This window comes from Vulpes vulpes, chromosome 12, assembly GCF_048418805.1.
Source record: "Vulpes vulpes isolate BD-2025 chromosome 12, VulVul3, whole genome shotgun sequence".
NCBI classification, from domain to species: Eukaryota; Metazoa; Chordata; class Mammalia; order Carnivora; family Canidae; genus Vulpes; species Vulpes vulpes.
Genome location: NC_132791.1, coordinates 138,965,748 through 138,990,686, shown reverse-complemented (window position 1 = coordinate 138,990,686; position 24,939 = coordinate 138,965,748).

Genomic DNA, 24,939 nt, shown 5'->3' with positions numbered 1-24,939 from the left:
AAATGACTTCTTAAGTAATGAATCCCCAGATAACGCTGTAAGAAACATGAAAGGGGTGTCAGCATTCTGATTGGCTCACAGCTGGAAAAAATTAGAGACTGAAAAATGACTGAGAAGTGATACGATGTGATCCAGGGGGGAAAGGGCTGTCTGGGGGGAGGAGGGGAGTAGCTCTGTTTCAAACCTGACCCCTGTGCCGTCACTGGGAGCCCTTCACTTCAGACCCCACATCTCACCTGTGCGCTCATGTGTTGGTTCAAGCGACCGCAACAGATGCAGCGTCTCAGTAACATGCACTGTGGTTGAATGGAAAGAGAAGCAATGAAAAAAAATAACATTGACCAATAAGGCAACTTGAGAAGTCAAGTCAAGGCAGAAGAATCAGATTATCCAGGTATTATGATTTTTTAAAAAATATTTTATGTATTCATTTGAGAGAGAGTGAGCAGGGGGTAGGGCAAAGGCAGAGGGAGAAGCAGACTTCCCACTTAGCAGAGAACCCAATGCTGTGATCGATCTCAGGACCCTGTAATCATGACCTGAGCTAAAGGAAGACACCTAATCTACTGAGCCACCCAGGCACCTCAGTATTATGATTTTTAAGTATTTAGGGCTCAACAACTGGCGTTTTTTCTTATTAGTGGATTTGAATGTTTCTCCACAGGAGGTTGAATGTGTTCCATTTTGACTACTCTGAGTGCTATGATTTTTGTAGCACTGGGGTGGGGGTGGGGGACAAAAAGAAAGTTCTGTTTACTACCCCTGGAGTGTGTCCATCATATTTCCTATGGACAGACATCATAAAATACCCGCTCAGATTGAAATCCATGATTCATTGTTAGTGGAAACACAATCCCACATGCATTACCACAGATAATATTGATGGCAACATGCCTCTTGTTTCCAATCTGGAATTTCATATGCTGTGAAAGTCAACACACACGCCAGTTAGGTGAGGCATTTCCACCTGGATCACTGCCCTGTAAAAGAAAGAGGTCAGGAAGCTCTCATCAAAGGGAAAACAGTCTTCGTATCAGCTTCTCAATCTGTGTCCTGACAACTATGGGCCAGCCGTACTTCCAGGTAACATTTCTCTTTGGGTTTTTTTTCATATTGAGCCAACGCTGGAGGATTTTATGAGTTAATCGAAATGAGTAACTTTAAAAAAGAGCATGAAACCATTTATATGGCCTCTCTTGGTTGCAGATTTTAAACACAAACGATTGCTCACCTCTCCCACCACATCATGGAGCTAAAACAGCCCCATTGAGATAAGGTTCTAGCATGATGAGTCCCAAGCAGAGTGCCATTCATAATTGGACACTTAATAGGGTCCTCAGTGATGAGAGGGGAGCTGTACAGTGAAAAGACGTACAGTGAAAAAGCAGAATGAAGAGGGAGAAAGCCCAGAAACAGATGCCATATAAACAATCTTGCATGGAAGCCCAAGGATGGAAGAGCACTGGGCTTGAGGATATCATTAATGGTAATGAATAAATACTAATAATGATAATGACTGGGAATTTGGGATGTGAGTTTAAGGAATTGGAAATGCAAATTCTCAGGCTCCGTCAGGATGCAAATTGGAAACCCTAGGGAAAGGGCCCAGGGATCTGTGTTTTAACAAGCTTTCCAGGTAATTCTAATGCTTGCTCTACTTTGAGAACCATTGGTGTAAGAGCCCTGCTGAAGCAAGGCCAGTCAATACTTGTCCTCTCTGAGAGCGAGTCCCCGTGTTCACAGGATCCTCGCTCCTACTTCACTCCCATTCTTGTCACACCCTCTGATCACAGTTAAAGACTGTGAAAAAGCACCTGCAGGTAGGAAAGAGATAGTTCACATTGCTTTAATAGCCATGGCACTTCCGGCAAGTCCAGCCACTTCGCCAAACTCAGTTTCCATATCTGCAAAGGGAGCTATTGGCAGGGTCCCTTTAGAAGTAATTTACGATTCTATGAGCTGTTGGTGCTATTACCCTAAACTCTAAATACCCACCACTGCTCTCATTATGTGTTATCGCAGTATTCAAAAGGATAAGGAGGTCTGATAATACTCCTCAAGATAGCATGCAATAAATAATTGAAGCCTTGTAGATAATGAGACCCTTAGCAAAAACTGCCTGTGACATCACTATCTGAGGCAAGGACAGTGATCCATAACAAATAAACATGTCTAAATTTATCAGTCTGCATTCTTGCCACATACACTGAAGATAGTGCCTTAAAGTTAATGAAGGTGACAACGGGCTCTCGCCTGGGTTATTCTCAAGTAAATATTGAATAATTAGATGGCAAATCCAGTGACTGGGTATGATAGTGAGGTTTTATAATAGATTTAGTCAATAATAACATTATCATAATAGATGTAAGACCCAAAACACTGGAAAAGACTTTGGAAATTAGACTGTGCATGCCTTAGATAGGAGAGACAGCTTCAGGCTCATTTTATTATTTTGTTTTATTTCAAAATATTATTTTTAGGTCTTTTTTAATGGAAAATATATTTGTTTATTCATGAGAGACACACAGAGAGAGGCAGAGAGATAGGCAGAGGGAGAAGCAGGCTCCCTGCAGGGATCCTGATATGGGACTCGATCCCAGGATCCTGGGATCATGACCTGAGCTGAAGGCAGATGCTCAACCACTGAGCCACCCAGGTACCTAGAAAATTTAAAATAGATGAAAAAGTAGACACAATATAATAATGACCCCTATATTGACAGGGGCCAAAGTTTAGGGCAAAGACTGTAGTCAGGAAACGTGCAAACAGAGAGGGTTGGAGAATCAGGAAATGAGAGAGGAGACCCGGAAGGTACAAGAACAAGGTCAGCAGCTAAATGCTCTCCTCGCAGGGCATGTGAAGGGAACTTGTGAGGCTGTTCTCAGCCCTTGGACTCCACATGACTCATGCTGGGGGCGGGAGGCAAACCCCGATAATGGCATTGGCATTAGTGAGCGTTGGCCTCTCTTCTAAATGCTTTACTCACACTCCCAGCAGCGGCACATGAGGCATCTATTGTGTTCCTACTGTGTAGACGGAAAACAGGGTACCAGAGGCTAGTTCATGGTAGTGTGGGGATTTTGAACCCTGGCAGGTACCTTCCAGACCCTGCAGGTTTATCCGCTGAAATCCCTCTGTACCTTAGAAAGATTCTCCTAATCTTACAGATCAAGGAGAAGGCAGAGGGAGCAGCCTCTTGCCAGCAGATGATTCTCATGACTTGTACTGGGCAACCCCAAAATAAAACAGAAATTCTGATGCCCCACCCAAGACAAATTAAATTCAGATCTTCAAGACATTCTTTGAAGCTCTCCAGATGATTCTAACGTGCAGACAAGATTGAGAAAACACTGATAGCAGAGGGGGCCTTAGGTGTCATCTGTCATCTGCTTTGAAATCCCCACTCTGTCACTTGGCCAGCTCGTCACCTGTTTTATAAGTATCCTTTAGATGATTATAGTAAGGCTAATCTTTTGAAGGCTTCTGGCACATTGCAGGTGCTCAACAAATTATAGTTATTCTTCCTACTATTAGCTGCTGACATATCCAAAGTTGAAATAATGGATTTTATTTTACTTCGTTTTCCAATAAGCACAGTAAATGGTATCCAGCATTGGGAGCTTCAGCAGCGCTCTGGAGTAATAGCTAACATATTAAAGGAACAGACTATAGTAATCAAGGCTTGTGATCTACTAAAGTCAACCATGTTGACAAGTATAGCGAACACCATCGCCCTCCAGATGTCTTACATTTGTGCTCAGTAAAACCCAAATACCTCCACTCTGACCACGCGGAGAAGTTTAAGTATTGTTTTTCGTCTTCTGTAGTTTATCTGTGTGAACTCGCCTTTCTTGAAGTGGCGAGTTAACCATGGCAAGTTCCAAGATAACTTGTTTTCGGCCTTCATTGATTTGAAGGGCCTTTGATGATCACTGAGCTGACATATTGTTTATTCTCTGGGTTTACAGTGGGCTTAGTGAAAAGACACGGCTCTAAACTGAAAGGAAAGTTTTGAGATGGGCATCTTGGTCTCTGAGTGAAAATATGCTGGGGACTCTCCAACAATCAAATGCAGCCCTGTTCTGATTGGATTGGCCTTCACCTGCCTCACTTATTTTGCATGGTCTTGTCTCACACTGCAATTCAATATTTCTTTTGATTCCCTGATTCAACATGGCCATATGTCCAGAATGACTTTGATTTGGTTATATGAACCTAAGCTGAAATGCCCAGTTCCTCTGGGCCTTTAAAGCTTACTGTTCGTGGGAGAGAGGGCATTTTCTTGCCAAATCACTGCTCTCAAACTCCAGGCTGGAGGCCCATTACTTTGTGACTCTCTGTCCAGTGCCCGCTGAGATGTTGCCCCAGCTCCTGTATCATCTCCTACTTCTACCCCGTTGAGGTTATGTATGTTTATTTCACTCCCAAGAGGGATTACACTCCATTGGTAGTAAAGTGATTACTCAAGAGAATTTATATATTCTTCCACTTTCCAAAAATCCGTCTTTTATTTCTAAACACCTACATTCACAGAGCTTTAGAGCTGGAAATGCCTGAAGCATTCACTGGAACATCTTGGGACAGTGAAATAGTTTCAGCAAAGCTAAGTGACCTACTGAAGACCCAGTGGTCATTCCATGCTAAGACCACTAACTCTTTCTTCTGTTCTTATCTTGGATTTTAAATTTCCTTATCATACTTTTTAAATTTTTTAAACTTTTTCATAATGGAAAATTGCAAACATATATAAAAGTAGATAGAACAGTATATGTGTCCTCAAAACCTAAATTCAACAGCTATCAATGATGATAGGTCAATTTTGGTCAATCTTGTTGACTCATCATGTTCAGTCTTGACGTAATGGTTTATCTTGTTTCATCTACACCTTCCCACCTACCCATATCAATAGTAAACAAATCCTAGATCCTACATTACTCCATTCACAAATATTTATTATGTTCCTATAAAAAGTGAAATGCTCTTTTAAAAATATATAACCACATTACCAATATAGTACTTTCATACATAAAAAATTCAAATTCACTCTCTGATACTCTCAAATATGCAATTTTTAGATGCCACATAGATGTCACTTGTTCACGATATCTTATAAAACTATCATTTTAAAAGATTAAGAAATATAAGATATATTGTGACTGGAGTTTTAAAATCTACTTGAAAGACTTTGGAGTATAAACTACCAGACATGTAAGAGGTTTAAAGAAGAATGCTGTAGGTCCTATGTGTTTTACAAAATCAGATAGCAGGATCACCATGGAATACTGTGCTCAGGAAAGAAGATTAAGGATGCCTAATTTTAACAGGGCCTTCAAAATGAGGACTCCGGCAGTAGAATTTAAAAGGGAAAATACAGAGTAGGGAGTGCTGATCCTAAAAATCTCAGAAGCAAAACATACAAGGTCTGTGTGTGATGGGGAAGAGAGTGTTTGTTTACAGCACAAGTTTTTTAATCTTACGCAATATTGAATGATAATATTGGATATTTCGGTTGGATCAGATCCACAGTCACGAAATATCAAGCTCAGGGTTTTTCAGCTTATCTCTGCATACAGTGGGGAGACACTGAAGGCCACTGAGCTATTACAAAAGCAATTTGGCTTCATGGATAGTGGCAAAATAGGGATATAACATTTTGTCATTATTACGCAAAATAAATCGAAGCAGAAGTAAGACCTATCTATCTCCATACTACCATCAGAAAAGATAATTAGGGGAAAAAGTATAATTTAAATGATAGCCACCAACACACTGTAGATATTAAGATTTTTCCAGGGACGTTCTAACATCATTTGTCAGCAGACATCAAATTAAATTGGCAAAAAAAGAACATGACTAGCTTATGTCTCCAGTAAAGATATTTGAAGTTGTTTATTGAACTGGAATTCAATCTCCATAATTTTGTAGCTCCCTCTTTTCATCCATAATAATTCATCTCTATAATTAAAGCCTAATGAACCAAACAATTTCTCTTTTCATAATCAACCTCATCTGTGTGAGTGGCCAACATTAAAACACAATCTTTCCAGTAAACGGAGTCAGTGCTCCTAGTCAAGAAAAAATAATCTTCCTCTTTTTTGAAATTTCACACTTATCCCCATTAATTAGCTTTATTTCCTTAAGAATGCTAGTATGTCACAAAGAGTACCAAGAGTGATTGCTGATAACCTTAAGAATTAGAACAAAGTTATGTTATTATGAAATTAACTTACTGATGCTAAGCAAAATCTAAGAATGTGTGGTGTCACTGTGATCTATTGAGGGCCTTTTGGTCCCTTCCATGCTTTGTCACTTAATAATGCTCTGGTTCTTGGGAGTAGCATGGTGTAGAAAAAGATGAAATCTCCATCTTTGGGTCCTCATTTAAAATTTAAATATCTCTTGGAAATGTAAGGCTTTAAGCCATTATCAGATAATGTCTTTGGGCATGATTAGCTGACATCCAGCTGGGACCAAAAAAGAAGATTCAGTCTAGATTCCCATTGGAATGGAGGCCCAGCCAGGAGAAGAATTTGCAGAGGTAAAGACAATAAGGACAACTTTTTTAGTCTCTACAGCCTTGCATAGAGCAGTGATCTAGTTAGTTCTAAGCAAACCATTTCCTCCCATTGACACAAATGCCAGACATTGCCAAATCCAAGTGGCTAATGTATCTGCTGGAAAAATGTGTATTGTTGAAATGATTGTAAATAATATCCTAAATACATGGCCTAAGTTTAATAACATCCCTTGTGCCTAAGCCTCCATAGCTGAGATTTCAAATTGGCCCTCATGGCCTCAGTTGTGACCTCTTTGCTCTATAGTATGATCCTTAAAAAGTTCAAATCAACATTTAAAAAGAAGATATTTTAAAAAATAAATAAATAAAAAGAAGATATTTCACAGAAAGATATGCATGTCTGGCTTCTCTTGGAAAATGGGGAGATATGGTAAAACTACCTATCTTTTCCACAGAGCAATGTGTGGGTTTCTAGGAACAACTGCACTCTTTGGAAGGTGTGTTTCCCTGTTCCCCTGCCCCAGTGACCTCCACCCCTGAGGCTGTGTCATTAGTCATTATCATTGCCCTTAAACTGATTTTTCCCCCCGCTTTTAGTAGAGAAAGATTGTCCAATACAGATACCTCCATAAAATAGGGGCAATTCAAGACAGCTAAGCTGACTTTTCCTGGTTTCCTATTTTCCTTTTCCTGACTTTTCCTATCCTACTTGTCTTATTCATTTGAGTTTCTTGCCTGGTCTCCATGGGCATTTGAGTTTCTTACTCTGCCTCAAGACCTTGTGGGGGGGGGGGGGGTAAAAATTTTCCTTGACCCATTTAGGGTCCCTGGCCAGGTCTCAAAATTAAATCCAACAAAGACAGATTAACAGGAGAAAAGCATACAAATTTATTTAATATAGGTTTTACATGACACAAGAGCCTTCATAAAGATGTGAAGCCTTGAAGAAAAGTTAAGCCTGGGTATTTTGGAGCTAATTATGAGTAATGGGAGTTGTGTAGAAGTAGCAGCATGGCCTGTTTGTAGCAATTCTTCTCAGAGTCCCTTTGTCTTTGGAGTTAAGGATGCTACTTTCCACCAGGCATAAGGAGGGCGCCTCTCCAATGGTGGTTTTATGACCTGTTTTAGGGGAGAGGGGTGGGTCAGAGTGACCTTCCTCCCTCTGTTGCTTTCACTGTTGAAAATTTTAAAGTATTTTAAAGTAAATGTTTAAAATCTTATTGGCTTTACTCAGTGATTCATGAATCAGGCAGGATCCCATCTAGCAGACAGAGAAGAGCTCAGAGGAGCTGTACAAAATGAAAGATTTTTATAGGCAGAGGGAGTGGGAACAAGGAAATCATATGAGTTCCCCCTTAGGGGATGGCAGGGGTCTATCAAGCAGGTGGCCTCCTGAGTACTGATCCAGTGATTCCTGACTGGTTTAAGATTCTATTTGTGGGAGAGCCAGGACTATAATTAAGTCTCCCTCAATCTGGTGTCATGGGACTTAGCATAAGTGACTCCAATTCGCTCCCATTTTTGACAACTCAAGCTTCTCCAACCTGAGATTCAATATGCCAAACTGCCATATTTGGGGTCCTATGATCTGAACCCCATCAATGGCAGCTGAATTCTTTTGGGAGGCTTTTGCTTTTTAGGTAGATCAGGAAAACTCAGAAGAAGCTTCTTCCTTCAGCTGTTGATCCTCAAATGTCTTCAGCTCAAAATAATCCTGACACTGCTAGGGCATATCCAGAGCCCCTTGAGGAGCTTTCTGGGAGAGATGGGCAAAGTACATGGAGTGACAAGATAGTGTGAGCCAAGCCAAGGTGGGACAGAGCCCAGAATGTTCAATGTGCATCCCTACTCTGAAAGGACTAAGATTGAGAGTCAGTGCTGGAGAAACAGTAGGACTTCTGCTTTGTTAGCATATGTGTGATCTCTTTTGTTTTCTCTGATAGTCCCCAGTCGGGATTCTGTCTGTGCGGTTCACCACTCTACCCTCAGGGCCACACACGTTGGTAAATGTTCAGGAAATACCTATTGGCTGACATTTTACTACGAGGCTTAATCATGAAGGAGAGAAGTTTTTTCCAGTAGGTTGTTGCTTTTTGTTTTGTTTTGTTTTGTTTTTAATATTTAGAAGATCTTCCAGAGGCTTCTGGCAGAATCTGCTTCACATGCTTTCCCATCTACTTTCACAAGGCTTGCTCAGGAAGCCATACCTCTAACTTCGTGCACTCTACAAAAACCACATCCAACATATCTGGCAGTATCCCATCTACCAGATACAGAGAAGCTCAAGGAGCTTGTACAGAACCTTTGCAAGTTCTTTGTAAGGCAAATACGGTGCATTGACTGCAGACATGAAAACAATCTCTCACCCCTCCAGGAATCTATGTCCTGTGCAACATGATGCCACAGCTCCTCCTCTAAAGAAGTGGAATTTACTCCCTACTCCTTGAATTTGGCCTGGCCTTGAGACTTACTTTAGCCAGTAGCAGGCAGCAGAAGTGATGGTGTGCCCACCCTAAGCCTCTAAAGGTTTTGTGTACTTCTGCTCACACAAAAATCTGCAGCATCAGACATATAACTCAGGCTAGCATACAGGATAATAAGAGATACATGGTCCAGTCAACCCACTGCCCAGGGAGCAGCCAACCCACCACAGACATGTAAGGCCATCTTCAACCTGCCCCTAGGTGACATATAGCTGCATCTTGATGACCTGCATGAATCAGCCTGGCATAAATCACCAGTCAGCCAATCCACCCAATAATAATAATATTGGTAAGCAATAACAAATGTGTCCTGTTTGCAATCACTGGGCCTTGGGGTGGTTTGTGGTGTGGCAATAACTAACTAATACAGGAGGGACAAGTGATTTCTCTTCTCTGCTTTTCCTTGTAATCTAGAGCTTTTTCCACTCCAAGACATCTCTCTCATTTTTCTCTTTGGTGCCTCTCTTCCAATAGACTTTCTCTATGATTCATCCTTTTAAGAGTGTGGTCATATTACATGTGGATTCCTATGCCACCACTGAGAACTGAAAATGGAATCTGAATACATATACATATGAAAAGACATTTTTTTGGGGTGCCTGGGTGTCTCAGTGGTTGAGCATCTGCCTCTGGCTCAGGGCATGATCCCAGGGTCCTGAGATAGAGTCCCACATCGGGTTCTCCACAGAGAGCCTGCTTCTCCCTCTGCCTGTGTCTCTGCCTCTCTCCCTGTGTCTCTAGTGAATAAATAAATAAAATCTTTTTTTTAAAAGGCATTTTTTAAAAAGTGAGAAACATATCATACAGGCGCTAATTGTGTATGCATGGTTGAATGACTAAACATGCCCTGGAGAGGTTCTGTAGCATTCCATCAGAGCTTGCTCATAGCAGGAAACATACCAACGGTGTGTGCAGCCTGATGTGAAAGAGATCCCAGGTCAGTGGCTTTCCAGTTTGCTGTTCACAGGCAGAAAAGATGTGGAGAGCTCCCATCTTTTCAAGTGGCTGCAGATTGCGATTAGTGCATGCATCCGGCCTTGGCCTACACAGGCAAGCTCTTGGGGAGGAAGTGGAAATGGGAGTTTTGACATCAGAGAGATGGAGTTTCTGGCCAACAGCATTGCATCTCTGTGTCCCAAACAAGCTCCTTGAGCCCTGGGACCCTTTGCTTGGTATTCCCACAAGGCATCTGCCCAGCATTATCCCTGGGGTGAGTACACAGATTCATAGGTGAGTCATCTGTGGTGAGGAAAAGAGATACACAATTGTTGGGGCAAACCTTTAGCTGTTTCAGAGGGGAAAAAAAGACACTAGTAATTATATTTGCAGTATAATGTTTTCAAAGCCTTTTCTGATTATTTATGACACAGAATCCTTATAATGTGAAAGAAATAAATGATGTTCAAAGAAGTTAAGTGACTAACTCCAAGCCATAAAGCATTTTAGTGGCTGAGTGGCTAACTGCCCAATGCTTTCATTTCCTTCATTTTATTAATTTAACAAATATTTCTTGATCATGTGGCATTTATAAAGCAGGATTTCCCCATCACATACTTTAGAATTTTTTTTCCAGGAATTTTCTTTAATTGTTCATTTTACAACATGTATATGAAATCTGAATTGCTAATTGAAAACAAAATCACATTTGGGGAAGTTCCGCATTTAATCTAGTAGCAGCTTAACAAAGTGACAATACCCATCACAAGACACCATTTAAAACGTTAGATTAAAAATATTAATGTTGACTCGAGCTAAGTAGGATACATCAAGGGGAAAATACAATATTTCCACAGGCAGCCCCCATTAGACATCTACATAAAGTGACAGGTACTACAAAAAATGATTAGGAAGCTGGTATAAAGCCTTTTGGAGGAGCGGCAAGGCATTTATTAGGATGAAAGCATGATTTGAAACTTTAAAAGGAAAAACAAATGGTCCCTGGTTGCGTGTGGACAGGAGGCAATAGAAAGCATTTGCATTTGCTAGGCAAATAAGACCTTAAAAGGTAGGGTTCAAATGCTTTCCTACAGTTTTATAAGATCTATTACCAGCAGGTCAGACTAAATCAGAACACTCTTTCTGTCTCTCTTCAACTCAGGCATCTGATTGGAAACAAAAGATCCCTCCAGAGAATAGTGTGCGAGATGCCAGATGTGGCAGGGCAGGGCAAAGGCTGGATTGAAAATGAAGCTGACAGGGAGGTGCCAAAATGTACCTGAAATCCAAAGAAATTAGCAAAGCCTGAGTGAGGAGTGAGGTCTTCGGTTTTTTTCTCTAGGGGATGAGATAAAGTGGAATCCTGCAACTCTGCAAGCAAGAGAGTGGTTTCAAGAGAATAAACCGATGCCAGTATAGACCTCCTGGTGTGGAGTGAGGCCAAGCAGAGCTCCAGAGTCTGTGAACTGTCTGAGTCCCTACCAGCATCCTCTGTTCCATGCACAGGCTCTGCTTTACTGGCTCCCCTGGCTTTGCCTTCAAGATCCCAGGCCTGTCTGGGTCTAGGGAGCTCTGCCTGCCATCAGGGGCTGCCCTGGCTGGATGAGCTCGCATGGCCCCCAAAGCAGGCACTGTCCCTGTGTAACTCACCCAACAGGTCCAGGCCAACCCTGCCCACTTCCAGATGCAGCTGTGGCTCGTCAACAGGAGACCCCAGCCAGAGCTATGGGAGGAAGCCTTGGGGAAGTGAGGACTGGGACCCACCAGAGTCCAGGCCGGTGATTTTGAGGGATAAGGAGTCTGAGTGATGAGCTCTGAGCAAAAACAACAATAAGAAAGCTTGTGTGAGCCAAAGTTTTTGCGATTTGAGAAACTCCCTTACCCATTCTCCCTTGCCTCATTCCATATTCTTCTTCGCCCTGGCAAGAACTGGTTCTGGAGCTTGCCCTGGCATTATGTCTCTCAACGTGTAGTCTTTGTGTCAGGATTGGTAAGGGTGTTTTTTAAATGTGCAGACTGGGACACCTGGGTGGCTCAGTGGTTGAGCATCTGCCTTTGGCTCAGGTCATGACCCCGAGGTCCTCGGATGGAGTCCCGCATCTCCCCTCCGCCCCCCTGGGAGCCTGCTTCTCCCTCTATCTGTGTCTCTGCCTCTCTCTGTGTCTCTCATGAATAAACAAATAAAATCTTTTTAAAAAAGAATTAAACGTGCAGATTTCCATAGCCAATACTTATCTAATGGAACTGGATCTCTGAGTGTGGGACCCAGGACTCTGCATTATTAGCACATCGTCCAGACATGCGGACTTTTGAGAACTGCTTGAGTGTTTTGGAACATGGTGATCCAGTTCTGGCAGTTCCAGAATCTTCCACAGTTGTCAAAATTTTACTGCTCTTGTCCAACACATTAGCTGTGCCCACCTATAGGGAATGGGGTCCTCCTTCCCCCTTGTCAACCGTCAACGTTAAACAAATATTTATTGAGAATGTACCATGCAACAGGTACTTTCCAGGTCCACAGACACCGTAGAGATACAATTCAAATAAAAATTCTTGCTCTCTCTCAAAGCCCAAGTGGGAGGAGACAAATAATAAACAAGTGATGGATAATGGAAAGGAGTTGCTGTCTGGAGAAAATGAAGCACAGGGAGTAAGGGGAGTGAGGGTGGGGGTAGAGGGCATCCTTGAGAAGATGACTTCTGAGCAGTGACCTGGTGAAGATATAACCATGTGTGGGGCTGTTACAGACCGAATCGTGTCTCCCACAGTCCTGTGAGGAAGCCCTAACCTCTGATGTGAACACCAGTAGGATCAGACCTTTAAAGATGTGATCAAGATTAAATGAAATCGTAAGGGTGGGGTCTTAATCAATAGGATGGGTGTCCACCCAGGAGCAGGAAGACACACCAGGGATGTGAGCCCACAGAGAAAGGGTCATATGAGTCACAGGCTCCCCATGTGCAAGCCAAGGAGAGAAGCCCTAGGAGAAACCAGCCCTGTCATCACCTTAATCTTGGACATCTAGCCTCTAGAAGCATGAGAAAAGATATTTCTTTCCTGCCAGGCACCCATATCTGGTATTTTGTTGTAGCAGACCAAGCAAAATGATACCCAGTTATATTTTCATTGCATATAGAAAATTAATAAGTTTTCACCATGCATGCTGCATACTCACAGCAAAACATTATCTGTTGTTTGTATAAAATATAAATGCAAGTGCGCATCCTAGGGGCACCTGGGTGGTGCAGTCAGCTCAGTGTCTGCCTTTGGCTCAGGTCATGACCCCAGGATCTTGGGATCAAGCCCTGTGTGGGACTCCCGGATCTGTAGGGAATCTGCTTCTCCCTCTCCTTCTGCTCCTCCCCCAACTCCCCTGCACATGCTCACTCTCTCTCTCTCAAAGAAATAAATAAAATCTTTTTTAAAAGTAAATACAGGGATCCCTGGGGGGCGCAGTGGCTTGGCGCCTGCCTTTGGCCCAGGGCGTGATCCTGGAGACCCAGGATGGAATCCCATGTTGGGCTCCCGGTGCATGGAGCCTGCTTCTCTCTCTGCCTGTGTCTCTGCCTCTCTCTCTCTCTCTCTCTGTGACTATCATAAATAAATAAATAAGTAAATTAAAAAAAAATAAAAGTAAATACAGGTGAGTATCCTATATTTTTATTTGCTGAATCTGGAACCCCGGTTATGTCAGTACCTGGGAGAAGAGAATTCTAGACAGAGTGGACAACACTAAGTGTCTGGTGTGTTGAGGGAAAGCAGAATTAAACCCAAAATGGAACAGGCGAAAGCAAAGAATGGGAAGAGATGGGTCGCTGTCAGGCGGCCAGAGGAAATTCGGAATATCCTTACATGATTTATCTGAATAATGTATTATCTGTTGTTTATCTGAAATTCAAATTGAACTGGTTTGCCCTCAATATTCATTTGCCAAATTAAGCAACTGTAGGTGGGGAGCGGATTCTATGGGGTCTGCTAGCCATTAAAGGAGCTGGACTTTTACTCTTCCTGAGACCGCCAGCAATTAGGTGATTGTTGATAGACAAGATTTTCAAAGTCATTCCAAAAACTCCTAAGCTCTTTGCTCAGAAGGCTATGGTAGACAAGGTTCTAGTTCAGATCTTCGCCTTAGAGCAAAGACTGTTTTCTTTGCAACAGGCATACCACTGTTGCAGCTTCGCTCCCCTAAATCCAAGTTGACCTGGCTTTAACTGCAATGTGGAGCTCATAAAAAGGTTCATGCTATACCCATTTTACACCGTTACCACTGCTACTATATTGAAGCTTGAGATTTCATTCCGATTTTTTTGAGCCTCCGTGCATACCACTTGAAATGAAAGAAGGTGGGCCAGGCTACCTTGTTTAATTAAGGCTTTCTAATTGGAAACTTTTTGTAAATCAAAAATCTGATTCTCCCGGTTAATTTTGCTTATAAAACTTTGCAAATTAAAACCTAATGGAAAAGAACTGAAAAAAAAAATTAAAGCTTTGAAAAATTCCCAAACACCTCAATGAAAAACCGTTCTATTTGTTCAGAAAGTTTACTGCTAGGAAAATCTTATAACCTGTTTAATCCCCTGCAGCTGGGAAAAGCAGTTACGGTAGACGGAGGAGGTTGTTGGCAGCCTTTTGCAAAGAGTGGGGGGACTGAATTTTATTTCATTGTGCAGCATCACTGATCGTAGCCTGAGGAAGATTCTTTGATTACAGGTAAGGTAAAATATTGATACGGACTTTTTTTTTTTTTTTTTTTAAATTTATGATAGGCACACAGTGAGAGAGAGAGAGAGGCAGAGACACAGGCAGAGGGAGAAGCAGGCTCCATGCACCGGGAGCCGGACGTGGGATTCGATCCCGGGTCTCTAGGATCGCGCCCTGGGCCAAAGGCAGGCGCCAAACCGCTGCGCCACCCAGGGATCCCTATTGATATGGACTTAGTCCGAGCTCTGAATTCTAAGAACATGTAGATTGCAGTTCCCTTACAGGCGCTAAAGAATCATGACATGGTGGCAAGGTTTTGGAAAAAAAGTTCACCCATGATGATCATTGAAATGGTTAAGTAGGAGCAAAGTGAATGAATTTATTACTTGATGTTCTTACTATGCCAGCCCAGACACAGACAAGTCATATGATTAAGTTTAGTCATGTTTCTAAAGCAGAAATTGGTTCCTCAAGGGGCACCTGGGTGGCTCAGTGATTGAGTGTCTGCCTTTGGCTCAGGTCGTGATTCTGGGATCCTGGGATTGAGTCCCACATTGAGCTCCTGGTGAGGAGCCTGCTTCTATCTCTGCCTGTCTCTGCCTCTCTCATGAGTAAATAAATAAAATCTTACAAAAAAAAAATCTTACAAAAAAAAAAAAAGAAACAAAGAAATCAGTTCCTCAGAATAGTTCAGACATTGAGTCAACACAATTATAATGCAGACTCAAGAAACGGTGTTGGGTAGCTTATTAAGTATTTAAAAAATAAAGCAATTTCTGAATATTCCAGTTGAAGGAAATGTTCCTGGGGTTAGTTAACTTTTAAATGAACTAAAATGTCCCCAGTGAACTTGGGAGATTTTGGTAATGTGTGGAATTCCCTTATCCATTCTTCTCCAGCAAGCATTCTTCCTCTTCTGGTAAGGACGGCTCCCCACCTCTGGGGGCACTGGTGGGCAGCAGCCCTGTTCTCAGGGGCAGGTGCAAGGTCTTAGCCTGGGGCCATGAATACAGCTCACTAGCTGACTCTGTGAAGAGTCCAGAAAATGGGCAAGGAACCTCAGATTCTTGTCTTGGGGCTTTCTATATGTTCAGTGGGTAGAAACAGACTTGCTCACCCAGAATAGTGTAAGGCTGTGGCTGCCTGGCTTCTGTTTTTTTCCACATGGAGAAGAACTTTACAGAGGAAAAGAAGAAAGCAAATGATCCCCACACATAGACAAGTGGAGACAAGAGGGGAAAAGTTGACCAAGGGATTACTTGAGGATGAGAAGTAAATCAGGAGCAACTCATGTTCTTTTTATTTTTCAAATCCTGTCACCACTGAACCCATTTTGTTCCTGTTCTTTATTTATCTGAGCCACTAAGTTTCTGTATATGTTTTGTGAGGTGGGGTTAAGTTTCTGTCTTTGAAGCCATGAGCCCTGACTAAATACGAGTTAATTCCCTTTCAAGAGACATGACTCAAGTTTTATATAAGAAACAAAATAGGGGCGCCTGGGTGGCTCAGTGGTTGAGTGTCTGCCTTTGGCTCAGGGTCAAGATCCCCGGGTCCTGGGATCGAGTCCCACATTGGGCTCCCCACAGGGAGCCTGCTTCTCCCTCTGCCTATGTCTCTGCCCCTCCCTCTGTGTCTCTCATGATTAAATAAATAAAATCTTTAGAAAAAAAAAGAAACAAACAAAATCTACCTCTACATATGCATATGACTAAGGCACTGTTTTTCTCTTGTCCCCCAAACAATCGATTGGAAAAGACAGCACTGTGATATATTTGAATCCTTACAAACTCTCTAACATGGTGTCTGCTTTCTCAACTGCTTGAGTTCGAACAGCAGCACATCATTTGGGAAGGATATGTTGGCGGAAAAGAATTTCAAGAAATGATAATTTGGGATTTTTATAGGGAACACTTGATATAATCTATCCTTTAAAAAGGTGAGGCAATCTAAACAGATCCAGTGATTATTCCTGGGGAGGTACCAAACTTTTTTTTTTTTTTAAATCAAACCATTTGACTATTATTTTAAAAAGACAAACAGCTTATGAATGTCTGGTAGCTATCACCCAGAACAGTGAATGGGAACAATCAGAAAGAAAACAGAGTTATCTTTCTGTTATGAAGGCAGAAACCTGGGGCCTGGGGTTTCCGAGTCATCGTTATACACAGCTTCAAAGAGTACTTTGTCTCAGAAAGGAGGCAGAGGTGCTGTTTTCTGGGAAAAGCTGGAATACTGTTATTCATTAAATGTGCGTGTGCAAAAGCAAGATTTCTATATTAATGGATGATTTCATGTAGTACCTACTTGTAAATATCATATGTACCTAATTAATCAGCACTCACAAAAATTTTCCTTTTTCCTTTGAATTTTTTTTCAACATTTCCATTGACTAACGTTACAGCCTGCTCTCATTGAGAAAGCAGAGAAGCACCGTATACTTGGGGATGGACACTGCGTGCATATATATGTATGCGTGCAGCATATGAATGAGGTGTGTGCTTGCAAGAAAACAATTCAAAGGGTCAGAAGTGAAGGTGGCAGTCTTGATCAATGGCTTTGGCATGGGTCAGTGGGCAGGTCGACCAGGTAATCCAAAGTTTGGGAGCTTGAACTCCACCTGAAATGGTTATTCAGGGTGAGGTTTCTCTGGTTTCACATAAAGTACATTTAAAGGTAACTACTGAGTGGCAGAGCCAAGAAAAATATTATAAAGCACTCTGCACATATTTCAGTGAAATTCTGCCAAAATTCCCTCCTCCCTGCTCCTCCCCCAGGTCTCTGTTTGCCTAGGGATAGAGCACCACGCTAGGGCCTCACCCCGCATCTAAGCACATTAAGCATGGCGGTAAGGCAGGTGAGTCCCAAGTCCATGCCTCCTACGTGTGATAAATGATGGAAAAGAGAAGGCATGTAGAGTGGGAGGTGAGGAGATCAGGTTCCTAGTCGGATCGGGAACACCGTACAAACAGTGTACAACAGACGTACAAACAGTACGTCTGTGTCTCCAGCAGACTGTTCCTTTGACTGCCTTTGCAACCGAGTCCTATTTTCCCAGCTGCATCTGTCACCACTATCACCATCAGTGCTGCTCAAATGCCTCACCACCATCCACAGACATATCTGATCTACAGGGAAGCAGGGCTCATGCCGTGGTTGTTCTAAGGCCTCCAGGTGCTTGGTCTCACTTGTTGGGTGAGTTCATGGCACCCGTTAGTGGATGGCACTGTGTCAATTTTGAGGGGTTACAAAAATACAGAAACAATATTCCTGCCTTCAGGAGAACGCTGAAGGTGTAGCAGGGAGAAACACAGCATAGGGATCGAAAGTGAGCTAACCTTGCAGGTGGAGCTAAATGATGCTGAATGAGAGCAAGTGGTAGAGACAATGAGGGTGATTATTTCATGCTCAGTGAATCTGTTGTTATATTTTGCCATGTTGTCTAATATAGTTTAGATCTGTATCAGCTGAAAGAGTTATGAAATGTGTACCAAAGAACACCAAAATAACCAAAAAATTTAATGGCAGAAATAACACACATGGGGCACCTGGGTGGCTCTTCGGTTAAGCATCTGTTTTTGGCTCAGGTCATGAACCCAGGGTCCCAGGATCAAGTCCTATATCAGGTTCCCCGCAGGGAGCCTGCTTCTCCCTCTGCCTGTGTCTCTTCCTCTCTTTCTGTGGCTCTCATGAATAAGTAAATAACATCTTTAAAAAGTAATAAAAGTAAATAAATCTCAGAACTAAATGGAAATTTTTTATCCTTTGAAATTTCATATTCAGCTCATTCTCAGGCGGCTGTCTTTTAAAAAATGTCTGGGTTACACCAAGATTCCTTTTTTAGCAGTGGTAGTCTTGACCACCTTTGGCCAAGTTGAGTAAAATATTAAGTCATCAAAAGCAAAATAACCCAAAGACTCTAGATGTGTCCTTCGTTTTTATAGTCGTTGAGGGTTGTCAAGACTAGCACGCTATCACAGAATCTGGCCCACCATAAAATGCTGGGCAATAAACAAGAATCTCCCCTGCCCTCCAGCAGTTACTCACAATAAAATTGAGCTTCCAGATCCCGGCACACGGTGCCAGCGGAGACCTAACAATATATTGGAAAAGGAGGATAGACAGAGAAAATGTGAGAGACAAGAAAAAACATCATTGTGATCTCAGGCCCCAGGATGCCAGGCAGATTTTGAGGCTTGTTGTCCACAGTCCAAAGTATGGGAACTTAGAATAGTTTCTGAGAAATCTCCCATCAACAACTCTGGCACCTTCCATAGTATATTCTGGAAGGAGCGTGTGAAAGATATTTCTGTCTTCCAGAATGTGCGATGGTGCCAATTTTTGACTCACAGCATCTCACTTTATGCTGTCCTATTCCCCCCCTCAGGGTTCATCATGTACATTGTGAACCTTGTGATTTCTATGTCTCTTTGACTATTTTTCTCGGCACTTGAGTATTAAAACGAGTTGAGACTCTAGTGACAAAACTCTCCTTTCTTGTGAAAAGAATTCCTTGCAATTTGTGGAAATAGAAGCATTCATGGAGGAGATTGTGATCTCCTGTTCTTTCTTATCATATCCCCTGCAAGGGGTTGAGACCCATGAGCTCTGTGCTGTGAATCTTAGAGTATCTGTTTTTGCACTGGATTTTTTAGGCTTGTAAAAATACCTTCCGAGGGGTGCCTTGGCTTCTACCTGAGATTTGTTCCAGCAAGATGATCCTTCCTGATTAACTCTGGCATTGAAACTGCTGATCCTAGTTTCAGTGCCAAGGCTTGGTGCTTAAGGCATTTAGTTGGAGCTGTTCTTCTAGCACCCTATACTCATACGTCTTAGCCCTCAGCCACGTCTTTCCTAGGACCACATGGCATGAAAGATCCTTCAGTGTTGCTGGACAGCCTCCTGGTTTTCCATTAATTTTCTCAATTCCATGTCCATGATTTTCTATGTCTCTTTTTCTCTTTCAGGTTTTTTTTTTTAATTTTATTTTTAAGTAATCCCTATACCCAACATGGGGCTTGAATTCACAACCCCAAGATCAAGAGTCGCACGCTCCTCTGTCCGAGCCAGCAGGGCACCCCCATTCTTTGTATAAACTCTCTAAGATATAAGAAGAAGCCTGTTTTCTCCATAATCTTTATTTTCCTATTTAACACAGGCTCATGTTCTCCCACCCAGAGCCTTTCTGTCCCCTTCCTTTTGTCCTGTTCTAGCCAACAGTGATTATTTGAATTATTGAATCCCATAGTTCACTCATACTCTACTTTTTTAAAAAAAGATTTTATTTATTCATGAGAGAGAGGCAGAGACACAGGCAGAGGGACAAGCAGGCTCCATGCAGGGAGTCCAACACAGGACTTGATCCCAGGACCTCAAGATCATGACCTGAGCCAAAGGTAGACTCTCAGCCACTGAGCCACCCAGGCATCCCTCATACTCTGTTTTCATTCAACAATAATGTTATTCCTAGACTCCTTGAATATAGGACCAACCCAATTCCAGAATCTCACTTTTGAAGGCCTCTTTCATGGGCCGTTTCTGGAACAAGTTATCAGCCAAGGCCCAGCAGAACACAGGTGATAGATACAGTTAAAACAGGAAAATTCCAGAGAGGAAAACCAATGCCACATTCTCTGTGAGGTGTGGGTGTAAGAGAATCACAAGGATGGAGTGGTTACCCGGAGTGAATAGAGGTGAGCTCTTACAACCCTAGACTTAGAGGGACAAGGGAGAGAGAATTTACTGGAATTCAGAAGACGAGAGAATGGAGTAGCCAGTTATTTTGGCAAGGGCTGGGATTTTCACAAAGCTAGTCCAAACTGACTTGAGAAGGAAGGACACCATTCCCCTGTCTCCCTCTGATCTCTCCTTACTCCTCCCAGAGGCTGAAACTAACTGGAAATTATGAGACGAAGGAGCCCTGTGATGTAATCTCTACAGGTCGGCCACTCAGGCAAGGCTGCAGGGTGGAGAAAGGGATGCCATGAATCAGTAAAGGCAAATAACAGTTATCCCACACAGTGTGTTTCCCATAAACTTCATATTACTGCAGTGTGTGTGTACGTGTATAGCCCATTTTAACAACCTCTGCCTCTTTTATAGGGGAAACTTGCTTTTCCACCTTCCTTTTTAGCAACTAGCCTACTTAGTATGATGCTTTTTTATCTCATTTTTCATTGACTGGTTATTTTCGTTCATTGTTTTCTTCTTGCTTTTGTCTTCCACCCTTATTTTTGCTATCGCATCAAATAGACGCTCACTCCAATTTTCCTCTTCTTGTTCAGCTGGAAGCATGCACTACATTTCCTTCCCACCAATGATTGCCTTCTCGTATCCAGCACAGTGACTACTGTATAAAATCAAATTGCCAACTACTTACTCCTTCTGGCTTCTGACTTCCCCTGTTCTTCCTGGATCTGTTTAGCCCCAAAAAAGGAAGCTTTAGGTTAATTTTAACTTCTCCTCCATGTCACAAGCACCTCCACCCCCAACTTCTAGGACTGGAAGGCAGTTCAGTACCACCTTGATAAAAATCATGGCCTCTCCTAGTGGGAAATCATGGCCAATGATGATAACTTGCTGTCAGAAAGGAAAATCTGGCCCCCTTACCTTCACTCAGATGACCCTGAGGGGCCATTTCAGCTTCAGCTTTCATAGGATTTGCTGAGGCCTCAGTAGTAAGGATCAGATTTTTCCTCTGAGCTCTTTCCTGTCTTGATTTCCTTATAGGTAGGTTTCCCAAGAGCACTCTCCAGTAAACCTTCTGCAATGCCCTGTCTCAGAGTCTGTTTCCAGGGAATCCAATGGAAGGCTTTATTCTTTCCTCTATTTCCTCTTGGGGCACAGTTCAGCAAGGATCTTGAAGTGGAGTTTGGGGTGACCAGGAAGTGGGCATGTCAGTTTCTTCCCTGTTGGGCTGGCTGGTGGTTTACCAGCTGGCACTTATTGGTTTTCTTTAGGGGCCCAGGATACCCCTCTCTACTTTCTGGTTTCCTCCACTGCAAAAGTGTATATTTAGGGAGGAAATTTCACTTCCTCCATGGCCACAGAACTCTAGAGTGGTCCTTCTTCGTGGGGTCTGTATTACTTTCCTAGGACTGCCATAACAAAGTCCACCAAGTTGGGTGGCTTAATAAAACAAAAATGGATTCTTCACAGTTCTGGAGGCTCCAAGTCTGGAATCAAGGTGTTGGCAGGATCACATATTTTCTGAAGGTGTTAAGGGGGAATCCTTCCAGCTTTTGGAAGGTGTCAGCATTCCTTGGCTTTCTCCCTTTTGGCTTCATCCTTGCAATTCCTGCTTTTTTCATCCAGTCGCCAACTCTGTGTCTGTATCTTTTCTTCTGCTTCCTCTTGTCTTTGCATTTAGGGCCACCCACCTACTGTAGCACAATCTATATCTCAAGATCCTTGATTTGATCACATCTACAAAGATCCCTTTTCCAAATGAGATAAAATTAACAGATTCCAGGGATTTGGACGTGGACCTATCTTTGGAGGGAGCCACCATTCACCCCAGGTGAAGCTCTTTCCAGCGTATCACTTGTGGTTTAAATTGTTTCCCTCTGTCAGTCTCTCAAGGCTTATCAAGTCCAGTGAGGCACTGGTCTGTGCCGACTTCATATATTCATCTACAGCAAGCCCCTCCCCACACATGGACAACAAGGCAGACACTTTTCCTCCTCCTGATCCTCCATGAATCCACCGCTGGTTCAACTGCATGCTCAGGAAAGGTCATTTAGAGTTGGATTCAAATTGGAAAAGGCAGGAAAGGGCAGCCCCGGTGGCGCAGCGGTTTAGTGCCACCTGCAGCCCGGGGCGTGATCCTTGAGACCTGGGATCCAGTCCCACGTCAGGCTCCCTGCGTGGAGCCTGCTTCTCCCTCTGCCTGTGTCTCTGCCTCTCTCTTTCTGTGTCTCTATGAATAAATAAAATAAAAAATCTTTAAAAAAAAGGCAGAAAAGACACATAATTGGATTAATCAGACATCCTACTTCCTAGGATTTCAACCCCTCCCTGTCTTAAAAAAAGTGACACTAAGTTAATATTATAAAGAACAATTTAAAAATGCTTAACTTGAAGAAAAGGACACTGATTCTCCCAAAATTCTAGTATAAAATATATGCTCAGATATAAGGAGTCATTATTTGTTACTCTGATTTTTTTTTTTAAGATTTTATTTATTTATTTAGACACACAGAGAGAGGCAGAGACACAGGCAGAAGGAGAAGCAGGCTCACCGCGACTCCTTCGCAGGGCCCCAAGATGATGCCCTAGGCTGAAGGCAGATGCTTAACCCAGGTGTCCCACTGTTATTCTTATCTATTCAACCCAAAAGGTATACAGGTAATGGGCAATACTCGCAGGTGTAATTCAAATGTGTGCTCAGAGAAAGCTGGCCAACGTAAAACCAAGGGAGGGGATGAAAGTGGTTCCTCTTCTATGTATTTTTCATCTAGAAGACGTTTTCTAATTTCAGTTTACTTGACAAACATCCATTGATCAATGGCAGGCAACTTTTATCATTAGATGACAGTTACCCCAGCAAAGTCACCCTTTCTCCTGTACCTTCAAACTCAGTCTTGGAAAACAACATTTAGCAGATTTAGTTAATGACCATGGAATGCCAGTGTAATATAACTTAATGGGGATGGAATCTGCTGTAACCCTCCTCATTAGTGACACATGGTAAAGGTTAGTCATTCTAGACTCACTTCCCACTGCTGTTAAGAGATTTTATAGTCCGTGCAGCAAACTGAGCCAGAGCATTGACGTCCATTCCACTTTCTGTATGTGGCCACATGTCCTCCTTACTCTCTTGTCCCTCCTGCTATCCTCTTTGAAAAACCATTTGTTACATTCTATGAAAACTCTAATTAAAAGAGAAAATGGAATCAGGGCAATGGAGCAAGCTCCATAACTGATAAGGGTTTGGGGAGTTTGAGACAACTAGATGATAATGGAGCCTGCCAAAATCATGCATTCTAACCTATTGCATGGAATCATTGTGGGCAATAAACCAAGGTTGTGGTGGTTGTGGTGGTTGTGGTGGTTGTTGTTTGGTCCAGGAAATAGTATTTACTAGCGACAAATAGTCTTTAGACCTGTCCTCACACATCTGACCACCAAAAGAGGGAGACAAACTCCTGGTCCTTTGTGGGAACACTTGGATCAGAAACTGCTCCCAAACAATAAGTTGAGAAGAACTTCAATGAGTGCATCCCAAGCAACCTTCTTGAAGAAAGGCTCTGTTTGGAATTGATTTACGTAACAAAGCGACCTGGCTTTAAAGCTGCTGTTGAGAAACCAATTTTCAAAAGTATCAGCGGACACATCCTCTTGGAAACGCTCCTGATTGGCTAATTCCCAGGAGTCCTGCATGATGGTGACAGATGACCTGATGCTTTTGCAGGTCACTTGTGACTCATTTGGGAAGACAGGTTTACACATGTGAGAATAATGAAGTAGCAGTCATGTAGAACCTCTTTTAAAAGGGCAGAGTTTCTAAGTAGTAGCTAGATTTTTCAGGAAGAGCTACTGGAGAACATCAGGAGGGGCTAAGGTCCTGGGTTCCTGAAGAACTATGTATGTGAGGAACTGGGACAAGACTAGTACCTGGAAGGCAGTAAATGGGGTTCTAGTCCCTTTCGAGGTGCATGAGCACCACCGGCTCTCAGGACGTAATCAGTATGATTACCTGCCACACAGTGCCCCTTCTGAGGGGAGTCCCTGCCTGGACCCATGGGATGCTTTTTAAAATTGTTTTGAACTTTTTTAAAAGATTTATTTATTTATTTGAGAGAGAGAGAGATCAAGAGCAGGGGGAAGGGCAGAGGACAGAGGGAGAGGGAGAATCTCAAGCAGACTCTGAGCTGAGCACAGAGCCCCATATGGGGCTCGATCTCACCACCCCAAAATCCTGACTTGAGCTGAAACCAAGAGTTGGATGCTTAACCAACTGAGCTACCCAGGTGCCCCTCATGGGCTGCTTTGCCTGGAAAAACTCTTCCCTTGAATATCAATCGGCATGATTCCCTTTCTTAGAGTCTCCCCCTTGAAAGTCACCCATTCCATGGTGAGGCCAACTCTGACCTCTTTCTATAAAAGCAGCAAGCCCCACCCTCACTGCAAATGGGCCACCTGGCAAATCATGTCTCCTCCGCCCTGGTTTATTTTTCCCCTTTAAGTTTTTCCATCTTCTACCATGCTCCGTATTCCACTATATATTTGTTTATATCTATCATCCTGCTAGAATGTCAGTTCCTTGAGTGCTGTTCCCAGCACTTAGAGTATATACTGAGGACA